The sequence below is a fragment of the Lemur catta genome, chromosome 1 (assembly GCF_020740605.2).
Source record: "Lemur catta isolate mLemCat1 chromosome 1, mLemCat1.pri, whole genome shotgun sequence".
Classification (NCBI taxonomy): Eukaryota; Metazoa; Chordata; class Mammalia; order Primates; family Lemuridae; genus Lemur; species Lemur catta.
Genome location: NC_059128.1, coordinates 59,336,711 through 59,358,438, shown reverse-complemented (window position 1 = coordinate 59,358,438; position 21,728 = coordinate 59,336,711).

Sequence of the window (21,728 nt, the reverse complement as noted above, 5' to 3'; positions counted from 1 at the left end):
TGCTGCTGTCTTCCAAGCTTATCTCTTGACATGATGCCCACTGTCTTGGACTTATTGGCCATAGCTGGTCTGTAAACATAAGGCATCAGTATTTTTTAAAGAGCTCTAGTGACTAATATGTAGCCAAAGCTGAGAACCACTTGCCTAGGTCAATATAATAATAACAACAACAACAGTAATAATGCTTATTATTACTGCAGGTAAATTTTATTGAGCATGCATTATGTCCTGAGACTCTTATAAGAGTTTTATAAGTATGAATTTGTTATGGATATTAGCTGCTTCACCTTACTGTCTATATGACGTTGGCCTCTCTGAGCTTTGCTTTCCTCACCTATAAGATAGGCATGATAATAGTATTATAACTAACCCTTCATAGGATAATTACATTAAATAAGGTTAAACACATATAGAATGCCTACCACATATCAAACACTCCAAAGTGACAGCTATTAATATTATTTCATTATTAGGTCTGCTCTCTACTGTGGCATACTAGGTCCACTCTCTCTTCCATGGGACAGATCACAAAACAATTGAAGATAGCAATCATGGTCCCATATCTCTTATTTTCCTGTTCAATTGCTTTACCCTCCCTGGGCATGTTCCACTTTATCCTGATGTTCGTTAACTGATTCCTAAGCCTAAAACAGTGCCTAAAACGTGGCCAGACCAGGACCAGGATAGAGAGGTGCAGTCTTCTGTTACACTGGGGTAGGAGGGTGGTGGTCATGTCACTCTTTGACTCACACAGAGTTTGCAGCGAACGAAAGCCTTCAATTCTTGTTCCCTGAGCTGCCAAGCCAGGATTCCTTCAGTCCTTTAATTTAGCAGTTGATGTTTTTGTCCTTAGTATTTAAACGTATTAAATTTCATCTTATAAATTCTGTCTGAGTGCTTCATCCTGTGGGATTTCTAATCCTGATTGGGTATTACAATGTATCAGCCATCTCTCCAAATTATTAGTAGTCACTTAGGTAAAGGTGCTGGGCAGAGCATGGCCAAAACAAAGGCTCTGGCATATCACAAACGTTTCATCAGGTGGTTATCCATCCATTAAGTAACATTCTTTGGATATGTTCATTCAGGTAGCTATGATTTTACCTAACAGAATTATCATCTGAACAACTTATCTCCTTCTTGGCAATGAGAATTTTAATGTACTTTTATTTAAAAGGTGACAATATTAACAAAGTGAAGCTAGTAACCAATTTATACAAAACGTACATATTCGTCTTTAAGATTTTAAAGGAAATCATGCCAAATGCCTTCTTGAAATTCACTTTCATCAACTATATTATCCTAATAACATTTAGGGAAGCTGGGTAAAGGGTACATAGGAAAATTTTTTATTACTTTTGCAACTTTTATAAGCCTGAATTTATTTCAAAATAAAAATTTAAGTAATAGGACAATAAGTTTTACTTGAGATGACTAATTCTTAGTAATGCTGTCTTCTAGGAATAACTGCTTTTCCAAAGATTTCAAAAATGATATATTTAAAAATAGATTCTAGGCCAGGTGCAGTGGTTCATGCCTGTAATCTCAGCACTTTGGGAGGCTGAGGTGGGAGGATAGCTTGAGTCCAGGAGTTCGAGACCATCCTGGGCAACATAGCAAGACCCCATCTCTCCAAAAATTTTTTAAAAAATTAACCAGGCATAGTGGCATGTGCCTGTAGTCCCAACTACTGGGGAAGCTGATGCAGGAGGATCATTTGAGCCCAGACATTTGAGGTTGCAGTGAACTATGATGACACTACTACACTCTAGCTTGGGCAACAGAGCCAGAGTCAGTCTTGGAAAAAAAAAAAAAAAAAGAATCCTAATTGATTAGAAATGCGTACTAAAATATTTACAGATTGCCTGGTTGCCTGGATGTACTGGTGCATACCTGTAGTTCTAGCACTTTGGGAGGCCCAGATGGGAGGATCCTTTGAGCCCAGGAGTTTGAGGCTGCAATGAGCTATGATCACACCACAGCACTCCAGCTTGGGTGATAGAATGAGACTGTCTCTAAAAAAATAAATAAATATAATATTTACAGGTAAAATGATATGATAGGGCTTGTTTCATAATCATTCAAAGGGATAGTGGGTATAGTACAGATGAGCAGATGAACACAATTGGCCATATATTGAGTATATCTTTTTTTTTTTTTTTTTTTAGAGACAGGGTCTTATTCTGTCACCCAGGGCCCAGGGTTGAGTACAGTGCATGATCATAGCTCACTGTAGCTTTGAACTCCTGGGCTCAAGCGATCCACCTGCCTCCGCCTCCTGAGTAGCTGGGACTACAGGCACATGCCACCATGCCTGGCTAATTTTTTTATTATTATTTTTTGTAGAGATGGGATCTCACTGTGTTGCCCAGGATGGTCACAAACTCCTGGCCTTAAGCTATCCTCCCACCTCAGCCTCCCAAAGTGCTAGGATTACAGGCATGAGTCACTGTGACTGCCCTGAGTATATCTATTGAATCAGAGTAATGGGTACCTTATAGTTTATTATGCTATTGTCTGTATTTTTGTGTGTGTGTTTGAAAATTTCATAATAATTTTTTTAAATATGGGAGGACTAGGAAGATAAAGGATGCAATACTGACATACAGGCCGGGCGCGGTGGGTCACGCTTGTAATCCTAGCACTTGGGAGGCCGAGGCGGGTGGATCGTTTGAGCTCAGGAGTTTGAGACCAGCCTGAGCAAGAGCGAGACCCCATCTCTACAAAAAATAGAAAGAAATTATATGGACAACTAAATATATATAGAAAAAATTAGCCGGGCATGGTGGCGCATGCCTGTAGTCCCAGCTACTCGGGAGGCCTGAGGCAGTAGGATTGCTTAAGCCCAGGAGTTTGAGGTTGCTGTGAGCTAGGCTGACGCCACGGCACTCACTCTAGCCCGGACAACAGAGTGAGACTCTGTCTCAAAAAAAAAAAAAAAAAAATACTGACATACAGTATTTGAGATAATTTGATAGAGGTATTTCTTAATTTACTAGCACTTTATTTAACCTAACATAGTGTCTATGGAAAGAGAGATAGCTATAGTTACATATTTAAGCTTTACTTAAAATAGTTTAAGTGTGTTCCTATACTTACTTTGTTATATAACAAAGAGGTAACATTATTGTAGGAAAAAACAAAAGGAATGACTATTTTAAAAATTAATTTAAAACACTTACACAGAGCTTACTATGTGCCACGCACCATTTCAAGTGCTTTACAATTACTAACTCATTTAATCCTCCTAGCAGTCTCACAAGGGAGTTGATGTAATTGTTTCCATTTTACAGATGGGGAAACCAAGGCCTGCAAAGATTAATTTGTGCAGGGTTACACATCTGGTAAATGACAGAGGTGGGCTTCGAATCCAGAAAGTCTGGCTGCTCCTAGTTACTATATTGTGCTGTTTCTCTGGATTAAATGATTTTTTTCCTGGATGAGGAGGAATACGCCTTGAGGAATCAAGCCTATAGAAGTTACAGAATGAGTGCAGAAAAATAAATACACCCAGATGTTTATTGCAGCATTTTTGTATATATTAAATATTGAAAACAGCCTTCATGCCTTGTCAGTGGCAGAGAGAACAAATAAAGTATTAGACATTCATCTAATCTGTGAAGATGTTAAAAAGAAACATTGACTTAGAAAAGTAAAAAGTATTTTAAACTACAGTAGAATGTTGCAGAATCATAAACACATTAATATCCCATTTAAAAACTCTGTGTGTAGTTTGAATAAAAATAAACATAAAGGGGGCAGTTTTAAAAAAATTTACATCAAAACTGTTAAGTGATTTCTTCTGAAAGGAATATTGGAACAAAGGGAACAAGGGAGAAGAGGCCCTTGACTTTTTATTTTATAAACTCTTTAGTGTTTGTCACTTTTGCAATTAAAAAAAAATTGAATGGAACCAGGCCCCGTAGTGGGTGCCTGTAGTCCTAGCTGCTCAGGAGGCTGAAGTGGGAGGATCACTTGAGCCCAGGAGTTTGAGATCAACCTGGGCAACATAGCAAGACCTTATTTAAAAAAAATTTAGGGGGAAAAAATTTTAATTTACTGTAATGCATAGAGACAGTGGAAAAATAGGAAAATTCAGATAGAGTAAAAATTTAAAAAATGAATAATCACCTTCCATCTTGAGATTATTATTATTAACATTTGAATGGCCTTTTTTGTAGCCATAAATATAAACATACAGAAAATCGTATCTATATCAGACATATATAACAGTGATCATATTGTTAAACAATGTGAAGTTAATATGAAGTTAAATCTTAAACCTTTTTCTTGGACTTTTTTACTTTTTTTTCCTTTCTTTTTTTTTTTAATCTGCCCTCCCCTTCTTTTCCCTCCCCCCTTCTTGGACATTTTTTTATCACCAAAGTCCAAAATTCATCTACCCATCACCATCCAAAGTCATCTGCTATTCGAGGAGTGGCTTTTATCCCTTTTATCAGCTAACTAAAGAAGCCTAAGGGCCAGGCTTTTTTAGCAAAGCCAGGAAAAATAGCTGCTTTTTACTTCAGCCATTAGGATTACACATCTACTCAGAGATCAGCGTGCCTGAGACAGCAGAGTTAAAGTGGTGAACAGTAAAGCTGCTTAGGAGAAAAATCCATCTAGGTCATTCAAAACCCAAATTATCTTTTACTTCCCTGGAGGTCATTTGCCATAGATTATCTGAATACTTGTCTGTAAGACCTAGGTAGGTAAATCAGAATTCAATATAAACTCAGAGCCCAAGGAATAGTGTTTGACTTAAATGGCTTGATAACACCTGAAGACTATATGTGTGTATTATTAATGTGAGAATGTGGATATCGTGAGGTATTCTAGAGGTTAAGTCAGGGTGCTTCTTGACTAAGGACATTAACCACCAAACTTTCAAGGAACTGTTATCTACACTAGTTTTTCTTTGAAAATCATCATTACTGTATGATTTCCAGAAGTTGTTGTTCAATGTCTTTAGGTTTATATTCAATTTTCTGATATGTACATGATATATAGATCCAGACATGTACACTTTTAATATCATCTTTATTGAAATATAATTCACATACCATGAATTTTATCCTTTTAAAGTGTACAGTTCAGTAGTTTTTAGTTTATCAACAAAGTTGTGCATCAGTCACTACTAATTCCAGAACATTTTCATCACCCTAAAAAAAAAAAAACCCAATCCATACCCATTAGCAGTTATTCCACATTCTCCAAACCCCAGTCCCTGAAAACCACTAATTTCTGTCTCTAGGAATTTGCCAAGTCAGGATACTTAATATAAATGGGATCATACAATATGTGGCCTTTTATATATGGCTTCTTTTATCTAGCAGAAACGTTCAAGGTTCATCCATATTGTAGCTTGTATCAGAGCTTCATTCCCTTTTACGGCTGAATAATATTCCACTGCGTGGATATATTACCTTTTCTTTATTTATAAATGGACATTTGGGTTGTTTCAATTTTTTGGTTATTATGAATAATGCTGCTATATACATTCATATACAAGTTTTGGGGTAGATATTTATGTTTTCAATTCTTTCTGGCATATGCCTAGGAGTGGTATTGCTGAGGCATATAGTAACTATATGTTTATCTTTTTGAGGAGCTGCCAGATGTTTTCCAAAGTGGCTATACCATTTGACATTCCCACCAGCAATGTATGAGTGTTCTAATTTCTCCACCTACTTGCCAATATGTTATTATCTGGATTTTGTATTATAGCCATCCTAGTGGGTGTGAAGTAGTATCTCACTGTGATTTTCAATTGCATTTCCCTAATGACTAATGATTGTTGAGCATCTTTCATGTGCTTACTGGCTATTTATACATCTTCTTTGAAGCAATGTCTATTCAAACCCTTTACTCATCTTTAAATTGGGTTATTGTTGAATTGTAATCGTCATTTATATACTGTATTCTGGATACATGTCTCATGTCAGATAAACAATTTGCAAATTAAAAAATGGGTTTTCTCCATTTTGTGGGTTACCTTTTCAATTTCTTAATGATGTCCTTTGAAGCACAAATGTCTTTGATTTTTATAAAGTCCAGTTTGTCTATTTTTTATTTTGTCACATATGCTTTTGGTATATAAGAGACCACTGGCTCATCCAAGATCATGGAGATTTACATTTGCGTTTTCTTCTAAGAATTTTATAGCTTTAGATCATACGTTCAGGTTTAGGATCCATTTTGAGTTAATTTTTGCATATGTTGTGAGGCAGGACTGCAACTTTATTCTTTTTTACTTAAAAAAAGAATAAATGGATATCTAGTCATCTCAGCACCATTTGTTGAAAAGACTCTTCTTTCTCCATGAATTGCCTTAGCACCCTTGCTGAAAATCAATTACTTATAAAGGTGTATCTGGACTCTCAATTCTGTTTCATTAATCTGTATTTCCCTCCTTGTGCCATACTACACTGGCTTAATTACTGTAGCTTTGTAGTGTGTTTTGAAATCAATGAGTGTGAATCCTCCAACTTTGTTCTTCCTTTTCAAGATTATTTTGGCTCTTCTGGGTTCCTTGCATTTCTATATGAATTTTAAGATCAACATGTCAATTACAAAAAAAAAAAAAAGACAGCTGTGATTTAAATAGGGATTGTATTGAATCTGTAGATCAATTTAGAAAGTGTTAGCATTTTAACAATATTGAGTCTTTTAATTCATGAACATGGAATATGTTTCCATTTACTTGATTCTTCTTTAATCTCTCAATTATATTTTGTAATTTTCATTGTACAAGTCTTTTGTGTCTTTTGTTAAGTCCTGGAGCCTCTTCCAATTGCACATGAGAAGAATATGCATTCTGGTCTTGTTGAGGGGGTGTTTGTTAGGTAGAGTTGGTTAATAGTATTGTTCAAGGCCGGGTGCGGTGGCTCATGCCTGTAATCCTAGCACTCTGGGAGGCCGAGGCGGGAGGATCGCTCAAGGTCAGGAGTTTGAGACCAGCCTGAGCAGGAGCGAGACCCCCATCTCTACTAAAAATAGAAAGAAATGATCTGGACAGCTAAAAATATATATAAACAAAAAAATTAGCTGGGCATGGTGGCACATGCCTGTAGTCCCAGCTATTCAGGAGGCTGAGGCAGAAGGATAGCTTGAGCCTAGGAGTTTAGGTTGCTGTGAGCTAGGCTGATGCCACGGCACTCTAGCCTGGCAACAGAGTGAGACTCTGTCTCAAAAAATAAATAAATAAATAAATAAATAAAATAAATAAAAACAATCTAGTTCAGATGAATACCAACTTAATTTCAGTAATATACAAACATTTCTTCCTAATATGGTTGCTTTTTCCCCATTCTTTTGTCCTATTACTGACATACAAATTACATCTTTATACATTGTATATCCATCAACACAGTTATATATAGTAATTATTGCTTTATGTAGTTGTTTCTTAAATCAGATAGGAGAATAAAAGAGTCACAAATAAAAATACATTCATACTATCTTTTATATTTACCTATGTATTTACCTTTACCAGTGCTCTGTACATCATATATTGTTTATTTTAAGCTTCTGTTAACATTTTTTAAGTATCTAGCTCACATCTGTTATTTGCTTCAGATATTTTTCTCTTTCAATTGTTTTTTTATATTGTAGTTATCTAAAGAAATGTAGCTTAGTGGAAAGAATAATGGGTTTTGAGCCAAAAGTCCTAGCATCTATACTAATGGCTTTCAGTCCGTTAACTGATTTTGTAATGTGGATTAAGCCATTTAGTTACTATCTGGGCTTCAGTTTCCTTAATTCAAAAGTAGAGGGAATAGCATCTTGCGGTATATGTCTACTGATTTCAAATATGCCACTTTCCCAAGTATAGGTGCTACCACAGATTAGACAAGTTCTTTTGCAATTCTAATCTACTAGCTGATATGCAGAAAGAAGATCAAAAGCTTTATAATATCATAGACTAGTACTCCAAAAACAGAGAGAATAAATAAGAAATTATGAAAACTACTCTAGATGATCTCTTATTATTTGTAATATGTTGTAATAAAAAATACATCTTGCAGGCCGGGCGCGGTGGCTCACGCCTGTAATCCTAGCTCTGGGAGGCCGAGGCGGGTGGATCGCTCGAGGTCAGGAGTTCGAGACCAGCCTGAGCAAGAGTGAGACCCCGTCTCTACTAAAAATAGAAAGAAATTATCTGGCCAACTAAAAATATATATATACAAAAAAATTAGCCGGGCATGGTGGCTCATGCCTGTAGTCCCAGCTACTCGGGAGGCTGAGGCAGTAGGATCGCTTAAGCCCAGGAGTTTGAGGTTGCTGTGAGCTAGGCTGATGCCACGGCACTCACTCTAGCCCGGGTAACAAAGTGAGACTCTGTCTCAAAAAAAAAAAAAAAAAAAAAAAAAAAAAAAAAATACATCTTGCAAATTGCTTTCTAGGTACATGTCTATGAAGAAAATATAACTAAAAGAATCCTCTCATGTTTGCTCTTAACAGTATCATAAATACCAATACTCACTCCTCAGGTACATCCATTTAAAAAATCTAGTCATAGCTCAGCGTAGGCATCAGAAATACCTGAGTCTCCAGAGTATATTCAGTATGCTTAGTCTCCTGTTTTCCAGGTCTGAGGACTACTCTTCCCATCAGTTTTTTTCTTAAGAAAATAAACACATTCATCTTGGAACAAGCCAGATACTTGATACAAGACCACCATGATTTAGAGTATGTAACCCAATGGTCCATAAAATATATTTTAGCCATTGTCCCTGGTCCCATTAAAAAAAAAAAACCAAAACACCTGGTAAAACAAGGTTGAAAAGAATTCCTGTATACCTAGGGACCAAAGGTGAAATTCCCCATCATAGACATCTAATTTAAGGATTGAATTTTAGCAGTGATACTAATTACATCCAGAACAATAAGGTAGTTGTTGGTGATTCATCATACAGAAGGGGAGTTTGGGCCTTTTGTTCCTGTCCAAGTTGGAAACACCTTCCACACTCAGGTTTTGTTGGTTGATGAGGTTCTGACCATGGTAATTCCTGAATATTAATGAGCAAGTCAAAGTAGTAGATGACCTGGTTAATTGTACTGGTATGATTCAAGCTTGCTATACAAAGATACTTATTGTGAGGAACTTACTTTATCATTCTCAGTCTTGAGGAAGTTAGCTAGATTGAGTGCATGGTAATCTAACCATTGCCTAATTTTCTACATGATCCTATTTTATCAGTGAGTGGCCAGCTTTTGCCTCACTCTATTCCAGCTATTTAAAAAAAACAGGATTTTAACCAAATAAAAATGAACCCAATTTTGTTCTTCTTTCACACTCAAAAGAAGCTTTAGATGGATTTCTTGTTTTTTTTCTTTTAGCTGAGGCAACCTACATCCTTTCATTAGTGTTCTGGAATCTTTTTACCCAACGAAATATGCAGGTGGCTTTTATATGAGTATTACTACCACACTGTGTACACAGGTGAGTTGGAAGACTAAAAATAACTAATCTAACCTCAATAAAGGGACTGAACTATACATACTGAATATTCCCACAGACTTAAAGCTCTGAATAAGATAATATTTATTCCCGGAACAAATGATAATTGAAATCCTTATTCTCTTCCCATTCTTTTCCCCTCTCTTTCCCCCTAACCTGGACATAGCTGCAGGGTTTAGTTGTGTTTTTTTTTTTTTTTAAAGGGGCAGCTTGCCGTCTCAAGAAACAAAGCATAGAACCTTTTCACAGTGGTTTCTTCTATCATATACATTCTATATTGTAACATTGATGAAATGACAACAGAATTTTTAATAGTAGGACAATCACGTTTCTTCATGTGACCTAGTCTAGTCACTGAAAAAATGTGCCTGCCTCAGAGACTTACTCATTTGTTGTTGATGGATTAATAGAAACATATTGAGAGTATTGATTAATTTGTTCATTCTAGTTAAATTCTAAATCTTAAGAATAGGTTTATTTGAAGTTACAACCGATAAATATCCAGCTTTTCATGTCTTGCATAAATAAAGCAGAAAGTGATTACAAGTTTGTACTCTCATCTGCTTCTGATTCTTCCTCATAGGTTCTCCTTCTCGCCTCTGCCCTTCCCCAATGTTACACAACATCAGGGAGCCTGGAACATAATGTCAAGTCTTTCTAAAAAGGCAGTGGGTGATATTTACACGCTTAAGCTGCTGGCACTGACAAAGTGACTGGAGTCAAATGTAAACCATGGCGTTTATCATTCCTAGTCAAATATATTGTGCAATGGGGACTGTGTGAAAGGTTGCCCAACAAGCCACCCCAGCATTGGGGTTAGTCATCTCCTTGCTGTGAGATGTGTGTGACCAAGATACTGGAGGTTGCTGGTGATGGAAAGGCAGGCCGGCCAGTGACAAGAACCAAAAGGAGGGGAAACTCAATTCTTGGCAACAGATGAAGCTTAGTACAAGGTATTTGTTCTCTGAGGCAGAGAGGCTACATGTGAAGGAAAGTCTTTTTCTGACTTGTTATTGTTTTCCATGAGAACTTTCCCTTGTATAAAACCTTAGAAGCCAGTGCAATTTCTGGCCATGACAACTGATAATGGAACCAAAATGTTTCCGGGGAAATCTTTTATTCTTTTTATAGTAAAAATTTTAATTATTAAAAACAATATACCCCACAGTATAGAAAACTAGAAAAACAAAGCAAGGGAAAAAACACTGATAATTCCTTTTGCCAAAAACTAACTGTATCATAGTAGAAACATTCTTATTGTTTGACCTGTTTTACATGGTTGCATGATTTATGTGACATGATTTTTTGGTAACTTATTATAAGTTTTTTTCTCCATAGTGCTACCTAACCATATTTTAAATAAATGAATAAATATTTCATTCAGCATATGGTTCAATTAACATTCACTTTAACCATTCCAACAAATAGGCTATTCCCATTTTATGTTGTTATTATAGATAACACTGAAATGAACATAACTTGAAATATAGCTTTTTTAAAAATAAAATATTTAAAAATTTAAGATGATTTATATCAAGCACACAACTTGCATAAAGCATATGTGAACAGCTTAAAGAATAAAAATAAAATGAACATCTGAGCATCCACTTCTGATTTAAGAAATAAAATATTACCTATAACTGTGCTTCTCTCTGAATCCAGCCTGCTCTCTTCTTCCCCCACAGGAATAACCACTAGCCTAAATGTTTTGTTTATTGTACAGTTTTTCCCTGTTTTAGATTTTTTTCCTTAGGATAGATTCTTTCTAGGAGAATTTAACAATTAACGTAAGTGGGTTGCATGTTTATCAAGGCTAATTTCTGATATTGGTGGAAAGCATTGGCTTATGTTTCTACTCCAGAAATTATCAGGCTTGACACACCCAAATAGGCAGGGCAGGCCCTCAGAACAAAGAAACATTTGCTTAGTGAGGAGGTGCACTCATTGACAGCTTTCTGCAGCTTGGTGGTCCTAGCGGTCAGGCCTGAGACTCTTTACCGTAGACAGGGATGATTCTGGTTTACCTATATGAGGGTTACCCTTCCTCCTCCCAGTCTTCCCTCTACTCCCCAGTTATTTGGTTTTTGGTTTGTTGTTTGTATGTTATTGTTTTAATCACTCATTCATTTAAAAATGGACAGTTCTCTTTAATGATCATATGGGTGTCTATCTTCTGGGATAAATGCCAACATAACTGTTTTCGTCTTTATCTAACTCCAAGGAATCGGTTTGGTCAGATTTATCTTCTTGGGTTTGAAAATGTAGGAACTGGAACAATTTAAAAATAATTGACCATGCTCAAGTAGAGATGGGACAGAAAAAAATAAATAAATAAAAATAATTGCCCAATAACTGAACCCATAGGGTGGTTGGCCTTCAGGTCACTAGTAAAACCCCCAAATTACTGTTCTTACCACCTTCATCAGAATCAGTTGAGATATTTAGTAAACTCAAAGACTTAGAGATTTCTGGACTCCACTTGAGACCTACTGAATTAGATTCTCTTGGTGTGGAGCCTAGGAATCTGCAGTTTAATAAGCACCCCAGATAACTCTTCAGTATCCTAAATTTGAGAAGCACTACCCTAAACCAGGGACGGCGACCCAAGAGAAGTGATAGAGCAAATATTCCTATTCTCTAGTGTGTTTGTATTTGTTTAGCTTTGAGGTGTGAGGCGGGCACCCACTTAGGAATCCTCTGTATAGAACTCATCGTGATGTATTTTGCTGGATAAGGATGGAAAGAATCAGTTCTTTGCCCCACTACTGCTCTTAAATGTGAATACCTGAGGAAGAAGTCATACTTCAAATGGGGTCTAGGAACTACCTTAATTATTTATATTAAATTAGCAGAGTAGATTTTCATTGACTGTTGGCCAAGAGCAAAAATTAGATACAGGATGGGTGGCAGTGAAGGCCTGTTGCCTGATGCAAAGACTAGGGTTCAGTTTGTGCCAACCACGGTCTTTTTCTTCTCAGTTTTGAGTAGCACCCTTGTCTGTGACCTTGATCATTGAAATTGTTTTGCATGCAACCATTGGCCTGCGTAGCACTGGCTCTACAATAATTATCTTTGGAGCAGGAATCTCACCAAGCCTAGAGGTACTTATGGAGAAAAGAGGTGGAGGGAAATGATTAGTTGAAAAGAAAAGCTAAAAGACAAAGATCTGAGAAATTATACAAAGGTGGAAATAGAAAGCCAAGTGGAGTCAGAGAAGAAATATCACAGGTAGTCTGGGAGACACTGCCCTTGTTCAAATTCGCCCTCAATTAATGTAGCTTGGGAGATTGCTAAGCAAAGCAGCCCTTCCGAAAATGAACCTGAGATCCTAGTTAATGCTCTCCTGGTATCTGGACCAGTGAAGGAATTCCCTGTAGCTGAAAATCAACTGCTCTGTGAAAATGAGCATTACTAAATAATATTGCTGAAACTACATGGTATTTGACAGAGTTTCTCTGGCTTCTTTCATCTCATTTTTCTACCCAGGCTGTCAGAAATTTGCCATGTTTAAGAATCCAGCCATGATAATTAGGAATATCACACATTTCAATAATTAGTATGTTTACACTCTCTTAAAATTTGAACATAATATTTAATCCAGAGAAAATGAAGTGGAGATGAGTTGATTGGCAAAATGTCAAATATGTTGCAAATATATTAAGAATGTTCAATCATAGTAATAAGATTAATAGTAACAATATGAGTAAAGGGGAAGAACCAAATAACAAACTATGTGTATACCTTGCATTTTATGGAGGCTATGAAAATACAATTTCGAAGCTGGGCATGGCAGTTCACACCCATAATGCTAGCTAGCACTTTGGGAGGCTGAGGCAGGAGGATTGCTTGAGGCCAGGAGTTCAAGAACAGCCTGTACAATAGTGAGATCCAGTCTCTATAAAAAGTAGAAAAAAGTAGCCAGGTGCTGTGGTGTATGCTTGTAGTCCCAGCTACTGGGGAGGCTGAGGCAGGAGTATCACTTGAGCCCAGGAGTTCGAGGTTGTTGTAGTGAGCTATGATGAGGCCACTGTACTCCAGCCTGGGTGACAGAGTGAGACTTTGTCTCAAAAAACAAAGAAAAACAAAACAAAAAATCAAATTGCATATTCAAGGCACCTTTTGTTTTTTAAAGATAAGGTCTCCCTCTGTAGCCCAGGCTGGAGTGCAATGGCCTGATCGCAGCTCACTGCAGCATTGAACTCCTAGCCTCAAGCAATTTTTCCACCTGAGCCTCCCAAAGTGCTGGGATTATAAACATGAGCCACCACGCCCGGCCCCAGATTCTCTTTTTAATTTATGTTTGAGTTGTCAGTGCTTTGGGTTAAGTTCTATCTCTAGAATACAGAAAAATATCAGATTGATGTCAATAATATTTAAGGAGAGAAACTATAAAGATATGATAAGATAAATAATAATTTAGGAGTTAAGGAATTTCAGACCAATAACCAACACCATGCTAATTGATGAAATAATGATTAATGTTGCAATAAAGTAAGGTTTCCCACTTTATTAATCTCAAAACAGAAATTATAGACACTGTTCAGAAACATCATATGTATATTTAGAAGAAATTATAGATGAATATGATTCTGATACCAGGTGGAGTTTTCTTAGCCAATATATAAATAAAAGCCAATGAATGAAAAATGAAAATAATAGCTTTGACTTCATAAAATTTTAAAAAATCCAAAAGTTTTACTTAAAAATGTAACACTTCTCTACATGAAAACATAAACAATATTAAAGAATAATGAATTAAGAAATGAAAATGACCCACAAACATATGAAAAAGTGTTTAGATTCACTAGTAATGAAAGAAATACAAATAAAAACAAGACACTGTTGTTCTACCATCAGATTGTTCAAGATTTATTTATTTATTTTTTGAGACACAGTCTTACTCTGTTGCCTGTGCTAGAGTGCTGTGGCATCAGCCTAGCTCACAGCAACCTCAAACTCCCGGGCTCAAGCAATCCTACTGCCTCAGCCTCCCGAGTAGCTGGGACTACAGGCATGCGCCACCATGCCCGGCTAATTTTTTTTTATATATATTTTTTAGTTGTCCATATAATTTTTTTCTATTTTTAGTAGAGACGGGGTCTCGCTCTTGCTCAGGCTGGTCTCAAACTCCTGAGCTCAAACGACCCACCCACGTCGGCCTCCCAGAGTGCTAGGATTATAGGTGTGAGCCACTTCGCCCAGCCTGTTCAAGATTTAGAATAATGAAAATCACTCAGTGCTGGGTGATTAGAATGAAATGGAACTTTTGAACTTCCACTGACATTTATTCTAATGAAAAATTAGGGACATGAACAAAGATGTACAGGAATGTTCAAGACAGCTTTTTATATAATATTGAAAATTGAAAAGACCAAAATCAAGAGGATGATTAACTATAGTATCTATATTCATAGGATACAGAACTAAATAACTGTCAAAAATCATGTTTTGCCCACAAAATGGTAAAAGTAGAAAAAACACATTAAAAAATAGTAGATAGGCTGGGCATGATGGCTCAGGCCTGTAATCCTAGCACTTTGGGAGGCCAAGGAGGGAAGATTGCTTGAGGTCAGGAGTTCCAGACCAGCCTGAGCAAGAATAAGACCCTGTCTCTACTAAAAATAGAAACAAAAATTATTCAGGCAACTAACAATAGAAAAAAAAATTAGCCAGGCATAGTGGTTCACGCCTGTAGTCCCAGCTCAACACCATGGCACTCTAACCCAGGCAACAGAGCAAGACTCTGTCTCCAAAAAATAATAGTAGATAAATTCCAATTTTGAAAAGTGTATATATATTTGTAAGAGAAAAAGGGAAGAATGTATACTAAAATGTTAATGGTTGTTTTCTACAGGTGGTGAAATTATGGGTTATTTTTATTTTATTTTATTTTATTTCATACAACTTTTAAAATCTTAAGCAAAAAATGTAAATTAAAGAACAATGAGTTAACCTTGTTTATGAAGAGGGTGATATTCAAATTATTTCCTAATCTTTTGCTTCTGGCTCACAAGGAAATCTTGCTTCTAAGCAGATCTTGAGCTATATTAAAACTAGAGGCTGTTTTAGTAGATTAAGGGTTTCTAGAGAGAGGAAGCAAAAGATAATGCAATAAATGGCTTTTTCACCTGACAGAAATTTTATTCCACGTCAGACTACACATAACACACACACACTCCGATGCTTAGACCCTTTTGAAAAACAATAGCCAAAGCCAGATAACATTTGAATCACAGAGAATGGTAGAGGTCTTTGGATACACAAAGCCCTAAATTTCCTTAAAGATCTCCCTAATTCTAATTCTAATTCTAATTCCAAAGCTGGCAATTCTCAACACTTGAATTGTCCTGAAATGCTTTGGGCAGCAATGTGAGACTTCCAGATGGGGGTCCCAATTACTTTTCCTATTACTGAAATTAACAACTCTGTTCAAAAACAAGATCCAGGCCAGATACCGTGGCTCACGCCTATAGCTCCAACTACTCAGGAGGCTGAGGTGGGAGGATCGCTTGGGCCCAGGAGTTTGATCCTGCAGTGAGCTATGATGATGCAACTGTACTGTAGCCTGCGCAACACAGTGAGACCCTGTCTCATGTAAAAAAAAAAAAAAAAAAAAAAAGGTTGGGATTCTCTAGGATCCTCAAAAGATAGATCCAAAAAAGCCAGTCTAATGGGTGGACGGTGGCCCAGTGCCAGCTTTGAGCCTGGAGCACAGGGGCCTGGCGCAGCACGATGGCTCAGTGACTGCATGGACAGGTGGATGAGTTTGTCACATCCTATTGTGTGGCTTTGCCCAGCAGCCTCCAGGATCTGAGGTGGGGGCAGAGCCAGCCGCCTCCACTGAGTTTTGTTCCCTCACCCAAACTGCCCTGCTGTGAGCTGTAAGTTATGCTCCCTGGCTCTCTGGGTGACAGTCCCTACTCTTCTCACACATGAGCCTGGCTCTGAGCTTGTGTTCTTTGGCAGCTGGGGGACACAGTGTGAGCCTCATCCCCTGATGGTAGCACTTAAATCCACAGGGTTCCCAGGGACCAGGGGGCACACTTACATAATGCAAATAATTATTATATAAATAAGCAATGACAGAAGACAATGATGCTTTAGAAATGAGAAGATATATTTAAAAGGACTCAAGAAAATGGAAAAACTTCCTCCGTAGTTCCCGGTCCCCTTCTGATTCAGTCTCTCAGTGGCCAGCTGGAAAGGCGGGTGGGGTAATTAGAAAATGCTCGAGTCACCTTGGGACTGAACTGCCTGCCTTCCTCTAAGAAACAGAAATCCAGAAGGATCTTCTCACTTGGCTACCCCATGGGAAGTGCCTTGAAAACATGTCAACTAAAGAGTGTGGTACTAAAGTATGTATATGGTGGTTTATAACAACACCATGGACACATTCTCATTTTCAGACAGGAGGATTACACCGATTTACTCAAATACAGAAGCTAGTAGAAGGGCTTAATGCACTAATGCTTCTTGTTGGTGGTCCAGTAGCTTGAACGACTAATCAAAAGCTGCCGTCATAAGGCAAAGTTTCATTAAACATAGATCCAACTCTGGGATTCTTGATTTTTGACATTGGAAGACTAATTATGTTTCCCACCTGGAATCATAGATAATGTAGCCTCTTAAATACATAAAGTTTTTTTTTTTTTTTTTGGTAATTCTTTGGAAGCATATCACTGTAATTTAACAGTGGTATAATGAAGGAAATAGTTATAGTTATCAGATCCATATGTAATATAATGCTATAGTTTGGATATTTGACCCTCCAGAATGCATATTGCAATTTGATCCCTAATGTTGGAGGTGGAGCCTAGTGAAAATTGTTTGGGTCATGGGGGCTGGGTGCTGTCCTTGCAGTAGTGAGTTTTCATTCTACTAGTTCCATGAGAGCTGGTTATCAAAAAAAGCCTGGGACCTCTCTCCCCCTCCTTCTCTCTTCCTCGCTGGCCATGTAACCTCTGTACATGACAGCTCCCCTTCCCTTGCGCCGTGAATGGAAGTAGCCCCTCACCAGAAGCAGATGCTGGCACCATTCTTCTTGTACAGCCTGCATAACTGTGAGCCTAATAAACTTTGTTTCTTTATAAATTACCCAGCCTCAGGTATTCCTTTATAGAAACACAAATGGACTAAGACATATAATAAATTCTTTGAAGATGATTTGTAAAGTGGTGAAAAACATTAAAAGGGAAAAAATTATTGTGGGTTCTTGTCATTTTTTTGGTTGTCTAATTTCCAGCTTCTCTCCCTATATGGGAGAAATTCTTCATTTTTTACCACATAGGTGAGATGCAATGCTCTGCTTCCCATGGTGGAAACTTAAGTGGGGACATCTTTCCTCTCCTTGAACTCGTAGCCCTTCTGCACCCAGAGGGAGAGAATATGATCTTGGCTTCGCCACTGAGATGCTTCTGCCCGGGACTCTACTCCAGGCAGACGGCCCATGATGATTCTGTTTCGCTAGCTGTCGCAGTGTTCAATGCGGCAGTGTCCTGCAGCTTCCAGCTTCTTGGTCTTCCTGAGCTGCCTGGCTCCTGCATGTCTTCTGAATCTGGTCTTCCTTTGCCATTGACTCACTGAACCCATGAGTGCCTTCAGTAAATTTCCACTTTTCTTTTCATTTTAAAAAAGCTTAAGATAGTTTTGTGTTGTATGCAACTATTATAAGAACCTTGACTTATAAACCCTTGTTTCTACCACCTAGAAGCAATCTCATTAATATTTTATTCTATTCTACTTTTTTCCAGATTTTTGCTTTGCATTATTTTATATAATCAAGATCAAGCTCTATGCATTCTTATATGTGTTTATCTCACTCAACATGCATAAATACATTATTTAATATATGTAAATAAAATTTAAATCTACAAAATTATTGCATAGTATTATGCACCATAATTTCCTTATCCATGACCATATTGGATGTTTAAATTTATTATAAAATGTTTGGATTATTATAAATAATCCTTCAAATAAGTCATTGTGTATGCTTTTCTTAGTTACTTTTAATATTTTCTTAGGACAAATTCTCAAGAATAGAATTATTATACCCAAAGGTAAGAGTCCTAATTTTAAATTTGTGGTCAATAAATATAAAAATGTGTAGGTACAGAGCAAAGAGGAAAGACACTAGTCATTATAATCATCAAAATAATTCATTGAGCACCAAGTAAATATATGGCCACAATGATCATTGAGACATGACCCTTTCCCTTACAATTGAGTCAAAAATTTTCTCATCATCTAACTTGGAAACAAAATCTACCAACATATAATCTACAAAAACAGAGTGCAATGTGTAAATAGGACATGTCATTAAGATGTGCCATGATTGAAAAATGTTAGTTCTAGAAGGGACTACAGTAACTTTATGGTATAAATAAATGAAAATAATGCAACAGAATTCATAAAATTTTGTAGGTTTATAATTATATTATTATAATTTATAATTATAATATTGTAAGAAAAAATAGCTAAATGAAAATAAGTACTTTAAGCCAAGGTAAGTATTGAATCTACTCCTTTATTGTAAAAATTCATATAGTTTGAATCTTAGGGCTAGAAGGAACTGCTGGCAGAGGTTCTTTCCTCGTTCTCCACATAGCGCTATTCCCAGGGAGCCTCTACTTAAAAACTTCAAGCTCTTGGTAAGATTGAGGTACTTGGGAAGGAGAAATCCTATCTTGTTCATGGTATTAATGAATAGTAATATTTTAAAAGTCTTATTTTATTTGTGCTCATCCCTAAACATGGGAAGGGCATAATGATCAATCTGTATGAATGAGTAATTCCCTAATAAATCATTTCTGCTTAGTTGCTAAGCGTCACCTTTGTATCTATCAATTGCTGTCATGTCCAAAGGCAGTTGGAGATTTTTTAGTCTGCCAAAGGAAGTGAGACTTTACAACAGGACTTTCAGACCAAATAGGCTAAAGTGCTGACCTGCAAAAAGGGCACAAAATGTTTAATTTTCTGGAAAATTTGAAAACACACTGAAAAATATGTTTCCACTTGGGAAGCCACTGATAGATCCAATGCCTTGCATTTTCTTTGGTACCAGAACCTGGAGCTTTGAGGTTTTTGGTTGTAGCTGGACTACCATATGTCGTGTCCTAGAGCATTTGGGCCCAGAACACTCAGTGCAAATGCCATTTTCCTAGTCTGGATAGACCCCTGCCTCCTTGTCTGCTATCAGTGCGGCCTTGATTCTAGCTGTTTTTGCTCTCTACAAAATGGGTCTTTAGGTTTGTGTTAGATTTGGAAGGGAATTGGCAGTGCAAATTAATATCAAGATGAATGACAAGGAAACAAAAACTCTTGCTTTCAGAGTATCAGGATGAGGTGGCCAACAGAACCCCTGAGGACCAGGTTTCAAAGATCAGTTTAATATATGAATACATAATTTTACTATTTTTTTTTTTTGAGACAAGAGTTCCCGGGCTAGACTGCTGTGGCGTCAGCCTCGCTCACAGCAACCTCAAACTCCTGGGCTCAAGCGATCCTACTGCCTCAGCCTCCCTAGTAGCTGGGACTACAGGCGTGTGCCACCATGCCCAGCTTTATTTTTTTCTATATATATTTTTGGCTGTCCAGATCATTCCTTTCTAGTTTTAGTAGAGACAAGGTCTCGCTCTTGCTCAGGCTGGTCTCAAACTCCTGACCTCGAGCAATCCTCCTGCCTCGGCCTCCCAGAATGCTAGGATTACAGGTGTCAGCCACCGCGCCTGGCCCATAATTTTACTATTAAAAACACAGGACTATCCTCGGACAAAAGCAAGCCTTTTTCATGAACTCACCACACCTACAAACTCTCCATCTTATAGGAAGAAAAGGTGGGGAGGGGTTTGTCCACATTCAGAGCTGAAGGTCCCTAGCACACAGTGGATGCCCAGAGGACCGCTCTTGAGCAGGGCAGCACTGCCGTCTGGCTAGCACAGGACAAGCCCGACCAAAGGTTTGGTGATTCTGATATACACGTGGCTGAATCAGGCTTTGATTGGACCTTTTTGTTGTCATCTGACTTTTTGTCAGAAACTCTGGCTCAGGTAGAATTTAAAGAAGTTAAAATCTCTCCCACACCTCCCCCAGCTCAACAAATGAGGAGTTAACAAATTCAAAGGCCAGGGGACAGGGCAGGTGGCCCAATCTTGCCAATTATGAGAATCTTGGCCGCCTGCCTAGGTGTACAAAGCAAATGAACACATATTTTTTAATTTCTTCACAGTCCATTAGGTAACGTACAATACCCCTCAACTGAAAGAATTTGAAGTCACATGCCTAGAGCCTTCTTATTTAGCCCGTCTCTCCTACGTTGCCATGCATCACCAAAAATATCTTCTGTAGATAGTCATGGGACTAGATCTTGATTATGTGTAAACAGGAATTTTCATTTGAGTCATAATTAGTCTCCAGATAATTAACTCATGAACTTGTGGCCAAGGTTCCTTTGTTAATAGCCTTAGATTGTATTAAAATTGAGTTTACAGAAAGGGAATAGGAGTAAATTTGGTTAGGGGAAATATTACTATTTGACACATACTTCTTAAACCAGTCAAACTTGATTTTACTATGTATTTGAACCAGCTTAACTTGATTTTTACTGTAGTTTTGATTTGTCAAGGGGTGGGTAAAAGCCTTTAAATAACTGCTGTTTCAATTTGCTGAGTTAGAGAAGTTCCTTCATTTGTTGCTTAGTTCCTTAAATAGCTTTTGTTAATCTAGCTCTTTTGACTTTCTCCATGAACATTCTATCACCACTCGATAATTATTTGGGGCTGTGTTTTGGATCCAGCTGCTTAAGAAGGAATGACTGAGAAGAAGCCAATTGGGCTAGATTTATTCTAGGAGGTGAGATTGAAATAAGAGTTGACTTAAGCATACAGCCAAAATGAAATCAGGCACACAGAAAATATACAAGGTGATGATGAAGTTTGCTTCTAAATTAAATATAAATCTGCAGCAAGCTGCATCTCTTTCAGAGTCAGCTAAGGGCCAGCTGGCAGCCTCTGTAGTATCTTGTAGTGTGATAGATTTGCTCAAGACCTTGAGTTTAGCAGTCTTAAGCCTTGATTCAAGTCCTCCAAGGATCCTTTTCTTGAAAGCCATGAATATAAGACAACAGATTCAGTTGTCAACACCAGCCATGGCAGTCACTTGCTCTGTTTGTCTTTTTTGGTTAAGTCCTTTATTAGAAAGTTGATTTCACGTGGTCTCATGCTGGAATAAATCAGTATCTGAGGATGCTAAATGTCTTACTGCCAAG